Source organism: Symphalangus syndactylus, chromosome 23, assembly GCF_028878055.3.
Source record: "Symphalangus syndactylus isolate Jambi chromosome 23, NHGRI_mSymSyn1-v2.1_pri, whole genome shotgun sequence".
In the NCBI taxonomy this organism is placed as follows: Eukaryota; Metazoa; Chordata; class Mammalia; order Primates; family Hylobatidae; genus Symphalangus; species Symphalangus syndactylus.
Genome location: NC_072445.2, coordinates 41921433 through 41932080, shown reverse-complemented (window position 1 = coordinate 41932080; position 10648 = coordinate 41921433). Strand labels below are relative to the sequence as shown.

Below are 10648 nucleotides of genomic sequence, written 5' to 3'. Positions count from 1 at the left end.
CTTCACTCAGAGTCTCTTCCATTGGCTGCCAACTTGTAAATGAAAAAGTATGTAAGATAGGTCTCAATCAGTTTAGAATTTTCATTTTGCCAACGTTAAGGACGCACGCAGGAAACAGGTATATGTGCCTTTCTCCAAGACGATTGTGAGGGCTTCAATATTTAAAGGTGAGAAGTAGGCTGGAGGGGAAAGAGGGTGTGGTTACCCACATGTTGCAAGAGAAAACAGGCAGGCAGGAAAACAGTCAATTATGGATTCATGTCACACTCAGTAATAGGCCCTTTACATAAGGTGAACATAAGACTAGCTACCTGAGGAGCTATTTAACCTTCTATCTGTAGCTATCTGCTGAGGAACAAAAGGAAAGACAGTTTTTTGCATGACTCAGCTTTCAGCTTAATTTCTTCCTTTTGGCATAGTGAATTGGAGTCCTTAGTTTTATTTTCCTTTCCCACCTCAAACCCCACAAGCTTTGCATTGTTGCAGATTGTTCCGCTCAGAATATTTTACAAGTTGGTGAAGTACCTAATGGAATTTCTTTTGTCATAAAGTGAGTTTGGATCCTGAAGAAGCCATCTTCTTAATCAGGCTTTGGGGTCAAAATTCCCCCTCACCCGAACCCTGAACAGCACAGCAGACAGGGAAGGATTTACTGAGATGGCTGCTCCCACTCTCCAGCCCCCACGTTCCAGACCATTCTTGGCAGGAAGAGCTGCTGAGCAGGCTCCGTGGGCTGCCCACACAGGGTCTGAACCTAGCTGTCTTCCTGTGCCCAGCAGCCTGTGAGCCATCCCAGGCCCCTATGTGCAGTGGTCAGCACCCACAAGCCAGGCTTCATAGGGATTCAGTTCATGTGTGTTGCCCTGAGCCTGGCACAGTGGCCTCCCCAGCTTAGCTTCTGCAGTTCGGGTCAGGGTGGTCTTAACGGCCCTAACCTATGCCCTTTCTGGCCACACATGAGTTTGGATGAAGCAGGAGTCTCTTCCGTAGCTCCTTGTCAACTGAGATGTCCATGACTGGCTCAAGTGAACCGCAGTGTCAGGAGAGGGGCACAGAATCTGCACTCTAAATTCCCTGGGACCTGTGGCAGGCCTCCCCGGTGACCTCTGCCTTCTCAGGTGACTTCTGCCCTCGTGGGTGATATTAGTTCTCCCCTCTCAAGTGACCTGTGCCTTCCTAGGTTACCTCAGCTCTCCCAGGTGACCTCTGCCTTTCCAGATGACTTCAGTCTTTTCAGGTGACCTCAGCCCTCCTAAGTGACATTAGTCCTCCCTGGTTATCTCTGCCCTCCCTGGTGAATTCAGGTCTTCCAGGGGACCTCTGCTTTCCCAGATGATCTCTGCCCTTTCAGGTGACATTAGTCCTCCTAGGGGATATTACCTCTCCCAAGTGACCTCTTCCCTTCCAAGTGACCTGTTTCCTCAGGTGACCTTAGCTCTGCCAGGGGACTTCTGCCTTTCCAAGTAACCTCTGCCCTCTTGGTGACATAGTGTGCTCAGGTGACATTAGCCCTCTCAGGTGACCTCAACCCTCCAAGGTGACATCAGCCTTGGTGAAGTCTTTCCATGATGACTGGCTTTTGCCAGAGGTAGGCTACTGTGGGGAAATGAGCCATATCATGGCATGAGCCACTATCCTGCTCATGTTCCAGAATGAGGAGACATCTGGGTGCTGGCACAGCTGCTGGCCAATGAGAGGCTTGCCAAGCATGGTACTCTCCCAGGTGACCTCTGCCCTCTCAGGTGACACAGTCTTCCCATGTGACATTAGCCCACAGTGGACAGCTACCCATGAGGCATCACACAGCCAGGACAGGGGATGGCCACACTGGCTGGGTAATTGTGACTTACAGACAAGGCACCTTCTGTCCCCTGCTCATTTTGAGCCTCCAGGATATCCCCTGCTGAGAATCCCACCTGTGACTGGCCAGGGACCCGACACCCCAAGTCAGATGCCTCTTGTCCCCATCAGCAAACGGGATCACAGCTGCCCTGTGACCACCTTCTGCATCCTGGTGCCACAACCTTCTGGCCCTGACCTTATGCAGGGGACTCTTACAACCCTGCTGGTCCTTCCACCTCCCAGCTGGCCACCCTCCCAACCACCCTCCCTGCCCATGGCTAGACCAAGCCCAGATGACAGCTTCTCTCTGTCCTGTGTCCCCTGCCCTGACCCCACATCCAGGAGAAGGCCACGCACCCTCCAGCACCCCTGGTCACCCCACCAGCTCCCACCTGTCCTCACTGCTTCAAAGGCAGGCCTGCCCTTCTGGAACCATGGCCCAGGAAGACACTAAGCAGTGCCTCCAGCCAGGCCCCAGGGGCATTCCCACCCCTCCTCTCCTGGCCGAGACCACATGACGGGGTCACTGGATGGGAGAGTGAAAGGCCTTGGGGTCTGGAAGTAACCACCACTGCCCAACTGCCACTGCCCAACCCCCGCTGCCCAACTGCCACTGCCCAACTGCCACTACCCAGCCTGATGGCTCCACATCTCAGGAGTAGGCTCTGATTCCTTGGGGCCCCAGGAGCCTCTCAGGAGTCTACATCCCAAGATGTTCTAACTTCCAGAGTCTCCAAGCCCATCAAGAGCAAGTTTTGCTAAAAGTGTTCTGAGAGCTTATGAAGCACATGGTGAGTGGACAGTCCCTCAGCTCTTCCCCAGAGGCCCTGCGTCCCATGGGGTTAGCGGGGACAGGGGAAGCCTGGGGCTGGTGAGAGGCCAACTTCCAGCCAGGGCTTGATCTGGTTTTCAGTGGATTCAAAGTTTGGTCTCCTTTTCCTTACCTGGAAGGGACAGAGGCACTGGGACCAGGCCAAGCTCTGGCTGAGCCAGGGCTAAGGGAAGTACAGCCACTGGGGGCCCATGCCATGGGGAGGTGTTGGGGCACAGCCACCACTGTTCTACCTCTTGGGGAAGGGTCTGCAGTGGGGCCTGGAATACAGAGGTTTTCACGGAAGCCCAGGGTTCCCTGAACACTTCTACTCCTTCTATCAGGACAAGGAAGAGTTGTGCATCCAGCTTTCTACCTTAAACTGGTTTCTATGGTGCTTCATTGATGGAATAAGGATGAACAGGGAGACCCCAGGCCAGGTACCTTCTTTCCCCCAGCCCAGGGGTCTGGCTTCCCCAGGAGGACCCAGCTCACCCCCACCCCACAGGAGGCACAGGCAGGTCTCTGCAGGGCACACAAGCCAGGACCTGTCTGATGGGAGCATCACACACCAGACACCAGGGAATTCTGGGCAGACTGGGCCAGGACCCATCTTGGAAGAGCCAGAGGAGCCAGAGAAGCCACAAGCCCTCAGGAAGCCCCTTATTCTGGGAGCCACATTTCTGCTGAGATGAGTCCATCCCCATGAAGAGCTGCTGGACCTTGTCTGACCCAGCCTTACGGAAGATGGAGCGGGTCTCTTCCCAAGCAGAGGGAGCCTCAGGAAGTCCAGACTGAGGCCCTGCTCAAGCCACCAGCTCCCAAGCTGGAAAGGCCAGGTCCTCCCACACCTGCTGTTCCCACAGACTTCCTTCATGCTCATCCTGAGGCTCTGGGATGTCTACCTCCTGGAAGGTGAGTGTGTGGTGACAACTATGGTATACATGGCCTTCACAGCACACAGAATTAAGTCCCTGGGTCACCAGTGGTGTCCAGAAGGAGCATGCAGGACAGACCATGGATCCTATAGCCAGGACAGATCCCTGGCTTCTGGTGTGCGATGACCTGAGGGCAGCATCCACACTGTCCTCATGGCTCTCTGCTCCAGCCCGGAGGTAGGGCCAGACCAGGCCTGGTGGGCTGGGCAGGGAGTAGACCCGGGTACCAAACCCACTCCTGACACAACCCAGATGAAAGGCAAGAGTGTGTTGAGCACTTGCCTGCCCAGGCCTTCCTCCAGCTGTGGTTTTCTGTGAACATCTGGACCCCTGGGGCAGCCTCAGTAGGATCCAGCACCACCCAGTGGAAGGTGCCTGGGGTGGGAACAAGGTGCAGAAACTGACTCTCCCACAGACCCCTCCCAGCCTGATAGTCACCCTGTCCCTAGAACACCCCCTGAAGCTGTTCCTGTTTGGCCTGCAGGAGTTCCTTCAGGACACACTGTCCTAGGCCTGGGCCCTGGAGGAGGATGTGGTGATGAGGCACCCTGAGGCCTCCATGGGGGAACTCAGAAGCATGCACTGTGACCTGCACACCCAGGTGGGCTTCAGCACCAAGTTTCCTTCTGCATCTCCCTGTGGGGCATTAAATAGTGGGAAGTGCCCAGACCTCATCAGCCCTGCTCCCTGGGCCTTCCTCCAGCCCCTCCTCTCCCTCATCCTCTAAGAAGCTTCTGAAAACAGGCTGTCTGGGCCTAGGGCAAAAGCTGACCTTGGGTTTACTGGACATGCCTCAGAGACAATGAGATGTAAGCAAGACTCTTCCAAGCCCCTCCTCTGTACCCTCCTGCTCTCACTCCTGAAAGCCCCAGAAGGATACTGGAGGGGTCAGATCCATCTGTGCAAGCCCACAACCACACCTGTGAGTACCAGCAGCCCTGGAGAGCAGCAGGGGCCCTTCATTCCTGAGCACCCCTCCAAGGGCCTAAAATTAGTGTCAGAGACCCTAAGAGGATTTGGGGAGAGGGCATAGCTGAAACCCCGGCCCAGAGCCAGATTGATTGCTCAGCTGAGTGTGGGAACAGTCCAGCCCTGGCATGGAGATCCCCCAGAGGAGTGGAAGGTGTCTCACCCACTGTGGAGATAAGCCCCCATATTGGGTGTCAAAGGGGCTAGGTAACAGTTAAGGCCCCATCCATCTGAGCCCTGAATCAAGGCTAAAGCCCAGGCTAAGCAGCCCGGGGGCAAGAGTGTGAGGCAGGAAGCCTGAGTCAGCCTGAACCCTGGGGGCTGTCCCTGGAGTGACTTGAGGTTCCCTGACAGCTTCCCCACTCTAGCATGCACACACACCTTGCTCTGGGAGCAACAGCCTGCAGGAGTGTCCTCAGCATTAGACCAGGGGGACCACACGGGGACCCTGAGGACTGCAGGGATCCAGGTCTGTGGAGTCCAGCCTGGCAAAAGCAAGATGTTCTCAGTGGAGAAGCTGACCAAATCTGCTTTCCTTTCAGCCAAACCTGAGCAAACACCCCCAGCACCCAGGCCTCTGCAGACATCCCCCAGCATTGAGAACCCTCCCCAAGGGGATGGGCTGGTTCTCCCTGACCCACAGCCCAGCTCCAGCAGCCCATGGGTGTAGCCCTCCTGAAACAGGAGCCTCATCCTCCCTCACCCTCACCTGGCTATGCTGTACCCAAGGCCAAAGCCCAGAGATATAAGGGAGCTTCTGCAGAGCCCAGGACAGCAGGCTGCTCTATGGGGGCCCTGGGGACTCAGAGTGTGGCCAGCCCATCCCCGGCTCAGGATAGACCACAGGGTGCTTGGTGATTCCTGCATTGGAACTCCCTCTCTAAGCTCCCCATGAACCTGGACCTCAGAGGCCTGTGGTTTTCACAGTAGAGCTTGGAGCAGAGATGCTAGGCCCCTGTCACTTCTGTATCTGCCCTGGACACCTCTAAGACCATAGAACTGGCCTAACCCTCAATACTAGACACTGCCCAACCCCCTGATAGCCCAGAGGTAGAGCCAGAGACAACTCTCCTGCATGTGGTGCCTACATCTGATCACCCTTGGCAGACGGTGACCATCATGGCCCAGAAGGAGCCAGGGCAGCACTTGGCAAGCTGCCCCAAAGCCCCAGAGAGCTCCTTAGACATGGAAAGTCAATACTGATAGGGAAGCTGGACACTTGAAGGCCACTGGAGGGAAGGGTGGGCATGGCATCCCCACAGCCCAGGCCAGCCAGCAGCATGCCCTGCATCCATGGTCCCAACCTGTAGGGCAAAACCTCCCTCTCAACGCACAATTCCCAGACCCAGAGGGCCCTAGCCCAGACTCAACCTGAGCCCTGAAAGGGAAGGGGCACCAAGGGTGCCTTGGGGCCCCCAGCAGCAGCCAAGATACACAAGAGATGGAGCCCCCTGTGGCCCTGGCCAGAACTAGTATTTGGCTTAAGGTGGAGAAAACCCCCTTGGAGCACTGCCTACATACCCGGGGCCTATGTGTGCCTGGCAAGGCCAAGCTGATGATGTTACCAAGCTCAAACTACCACTGGCCACCTTGGTGAGGGTGGAGCAGAAACATGTGGACCAGCCACCAACCTGATCCATTCAAGGAAGCAGAAATGGCCAGGATCCTGCAGGATAAGTGGCCACCACCAGACCACCAATGGGGCAGAGTTCTGAGGCCCAAGCAGATGGCACTGGGGCCCTGCTTCCAGGGTCCACAATCTGCTCCAGGACACAAGACTGAAGAAAACTAAGCAAATGAGAGTCCAGGAGGCTGGATCCCTCATCTGCCATTCTTGGCAGTTGCATTTTGTGGTCAGAAAAAGTCAGGAAACGGCGCTACTCACTGCAGGAGGCTCCAAGGTGGGACCAGAACTTCCAGCATAGATTCAACAATGCCTAAGAAAACCTCTTTTTGGGGAAAAGGACCCCTTCCTTGGCCTCAAAGCCCCCACTTATTTTGATTAAAGCCCAATAAAGTCTTTGTTGTTATGTGCTGCCTGTTTTTGAGTTGCCCAGAGCTCTCTGCAGGAAGCCCTGGACATACTGGGGTGGATGGGAAATGAGGGTGGCACAGCACAGACCCTGACCAGCCTCTCACAGCCTCCCCCAGCCTCCCCATCCCAAAGGCCGCAGCAGGGCCAAGGACCAGAAAGGCCAAGGTTCCCACACAACTGTGAGGCCACACTGCACTGCAGCCTCCCACTCTCAGGCAGATGCCAGGGTTAAGACCATCCAGTAATTTCCTGTAATTCAAACTGCACCTGATAGGGACCCCCAGAGGGCTGGGAAGGGAGCAAAAGTTGGAGTTCCAGTGACATTGCTCATTCATGACAGTCTGTACAAAGCATCCCTGAGAGGATCTGCTGTCACCTGTGTCTACTGTCTCTGGGTGGCTTGTCTCCAGCAGCCCTCCCTTCCTTTCTTCCCTCCTTCCCTCCCCACATCCCTCCCTCCCTCTCTTCCTTCTTCCCTTGCTTCCCTCATCCTTTCCATCTCATTTCCTCTCAGCATCTGGCAATCCCAGGTCCTGAGCCTGTGCCAAGGCGGGACACAAAGGACACCACTGACAACGGGCCAGGTGACTAGAGGGGTCAGGGGAGCCTTGTGGAGTCAGAGTGGATGGGGAGGGGCTCATCTGTGCAGCCCAGGACTGCTGCCCCGGGAGCAGTCTAGAACAGTGCAGAAGTGTGTGTCCCTGTGTGTGCACATGTGCATGTGTATGTGTATGTGAGTGCGTGCCTGTGCACACCTGTTTACTCATTTCTGCTCTAAGTCCATGTCCATGACCCCAGATGATCCCAGGTATGTCCCTCACTGACGTCTGCTGAGGTCAAGCATGGACCCTGCTGGTAGTTATTGCACTGTGTAATCCCATCCTCAGGACCTCAGAGCAATAGAAACCAATGGACCCCTTTAGGCTTTTCTTTCCAATGGGACATAAAGAAGTTATATGGACAGAAGTTATATCCTGTTTTCTTTCCATTGATTCTTTTACCACCTTTCTCCTCTTACTGATTTTGAATGAAGGGGGTTTTTCATGAGGGTAAGGTAACTGGCAAGAAATGAAGTAACAACCAGATGCAGTGGCTCACGCCTGTAATCCCAAGATTGTAGAGGCCGAGGAGGGTGGGTTGCCTGAGTCCAGAAGTTCAAGACCAGCGTAGGCAACATGATGAAAGCCCATTTCTACCAAAACAAAAAAATTAGCCAGGTGTGGTGGCACACGCCTGTAGTTCCAGCTACTGGTGGGGCTGAGGTGGGAGAGTGGCGTAAGCCTGGAAGTCAGAGAGTGGAGATTGCAGTGAGCTGAGATCACGCCATTGCACTGGGCAGCAGAGCAAGACCCTGTCTCAAAAAAAGAAAAAAAGAAAAGGAAAGAAATGAGATACCGAGAAACCAGCAAAGCTTCGCCTGGCTGTCTGGAGACAGCCCTTGTGTGGTCCCCAGCACACTTCACAGGTTCTAGGCTGGCCACCCTGTGGCCTCTGTACTGTGTATCTAGACCCAGGCTCTGTGGGAAGGGTACCTGGTCTGACAAACATCCCTCCATTTTTCTGGCTGCAGCTTGGGAATAGGCCCAGACAGCATGTCCAGGAGATACCAGACAACCTCACTATATCCTGTGAGACAGGCCCAGTAGGCCTTGAAGGAAGGGGTGAGCATGAAGCTGAGCACCCAGAGCCTGAGACCAACTGTCCCTGCCTGTGGCCTGGAGGAGGGGCCTGGCCTGTCGGTGTAGACGTGGGGAGAGAAGGGTCTGCGGACCCAGGAACGGCCATTGGTAGGGGACTTTGAGCACCACTGCTTAGGGGACATGAATGACAGGGTGAGAGGCATCTCCCATTTCTGCCCTGAGCACAGCACCCCTTTGACTCCTGAGGGCCACGAGGAGTCCACTCCCCAGAGCTTTTTGTAGATCCTGCATATCAGTCCATCAGAGGTGAGATTTGCAAATACTTCCTCCGGCCTGGGGCTTGTCTTTTCATTCTCCCCACAGGGTCTTTCAGAGTGCACACATCATTTTGATGAAGTCCAATTGATCATTTTTTTTTCCTTTTATGCATCATGCTTTTGGTGCTTATCTAACAAATATTTCTCTGATCCAAAGTCACACTAATATCTACCTTTTTCCTTATGCAAATTTTAAAGTTTTAGACCTTACATTTTGGTTTATGATACATTTTGAATAATGGTGCCATGTATGGATTGAAGTTTTTAATATGCATATCTAATTGTTCTAATAGTATTTGTTGCTAAGATTGTCTTTTCTCCACAGAATTTGCTGTACAATTTTTGAAAAACAATTAAACATATATGTGATGGTCTATTCTGGACTCTGTATTCTGTTCTATTGATCCATTTGTCTAGCCTCTTACCAATACCATACCATCTGAATTTCTGAACCTTTACAAAAAGTCTTGAAGTTAGGTACTGTTAGCCATCTTACTTAATTCTTCTTTTTTAGAGGGTTTTTTTTTTTTCTAATCTAGGTCCACTGCATTGCCACACACAGAAACACATGCCCTTGAGCATACATACATATGCAACACAAATATAAATATATGCACAGAATGACAAAGTGAAATTTATCCCAGGAATGCAAGGCTGCTTCAACATTAAAAATGGGCCAGTATAACCCACCATATTAACAGACGAAAAGACAACAGCACATCATTATTTCAGTATATTTGGAAAAAGCATTAGACAAAATCCAACAACCTTATAAAAACTTCCAGTCTATTTCTATTCCTAAAAACTAGGAATAGAAGTGAATTTTCTCAAACTGATCCAGCTTCCCAGAGAACATTGAGAGAAGCTGGGCCACGGTGGGCTGCCTTGGCTGCCTGGGCACACCCTGCAAAGACAAATGTTGGTAACTTACCAGGCCTAGGAAGGAGAGTCAGTGTTGCCTTCTGACCTGCTGGGCTTCCCAAGAGGGTCCTGCTGGGCCTCCCAAGATTGGTGGGAATCTCACAGAGCAAAGTCAAGGAGAGGAATGAGTCTCCTGCTTTCACCCCAGAGGAAGGACTAGGTGAGGATGTCAGCTCTCACTACTTGTATTCAGCATCCTACGGAGAGTCCAGCAGTGCAAAGGGCTCCTTCCTTTAGTAGACTCAGATTTCCATCTAGAGTCATTATTCTCCTGCTAGATGGATGTCCTTTACCACTTCTCAATCTGTACATCTCCTGGTGATGATTTCTTTCATCGTTTATCTATCTGAAAACCTCTTTATTCTGCCTTTTTATTGGAAAATATTTTGACTGTGTAAAGAATTCTAGGTTGGCATTTTTTTCTTTAAAAAATATACTTCCATACAACTTGCAATTTTCCAACAAGAAATCTGCTTTGTATTTTTGATTCTCTGTACATATATGTCTTTTTCTTCTGTAGCTGCTTGTAGGAGGACTCAGCTTCTCGTAGATAGACATGTATGATAAAGATGCAGTAACTACATCAAGTGTGGTATTGTCCATGGATGGATAAATAGACTGATGGAATAGAGCAGAGGGCCCAGAGAGAGACCCACAACAGTCCAACTGTGATTGATCACCAAGGAGGAGCGTGATGGTGAAGGACTGTGCTTGTTATAATGTGCTGGGGCCTTTGGATAACCACTGGCTAAGTGGGCCAAATGGTCTTTTGGCTTAGGCTGAACCGGGATAATAATAATGCTATCTATTCATAGCATTGTTAAAATTACCTGATTTTATATTTGCAATGTAATTAGAGCAGTATTGAGGTAAAGGGAATCTTCAGTGAACATTTCCTCTAGTCATAGTTGTTTCCACCACTTGACTTCCTGCCCTATTCAGAGTCTTATGTTTGCCAGGACTCAAGCACCTCCTTATGGCACAGACTCCACAAGCTATGATTTGTAATTTGTAATTTCCAGTATTGGAGGTCGGGCCTGGTGGGAGGTGATTGAATCATGGAGGCAGATTTTCCCCTCAGTGCTGCTCTCATGATAGCAAGTGACTGCTCACCAGATCTGATTGTTTCAAAGTGTAAGCACCTCTCCCATTGCTCTCTTCCTGTTGCTCCTGCC

General features: G+C 52.1%; 2 long non-coding RNA genes across 2 annotated transcripts; both read left to right on the top strand.

Annotated features, from left to right (window-relative positions):
- The first annotated feature begins 2531 nt into the window (after positions 1-2531).
- LOC134735739 (uncharacterized) lies at positions 2532-4186 on the top strand. The gene is made up of 3 exons (XR_010119156.1): positions 2532-2633; positions 2998-3568; positions 4076-4186. It is a non-coding gene; the product is annotated as an uncharacterized lncRNA (long non-coding RNA).
- A 25-nt stretch (positions 4187-4211) lies between these two features.
- LOC134735740 (uncharacterized) lies at positions 4212-6590 on the top strand. Its single transcript, XR_010119157.1, has 2 exons — positions 4212-4513; positions 5103-6590. It is a non-coding gene; the product is annotated as an uncharacterized lncRNA (long non-coding RNA).
- Positions 6591-10648: the final 4058 nt, after the last annotated feature.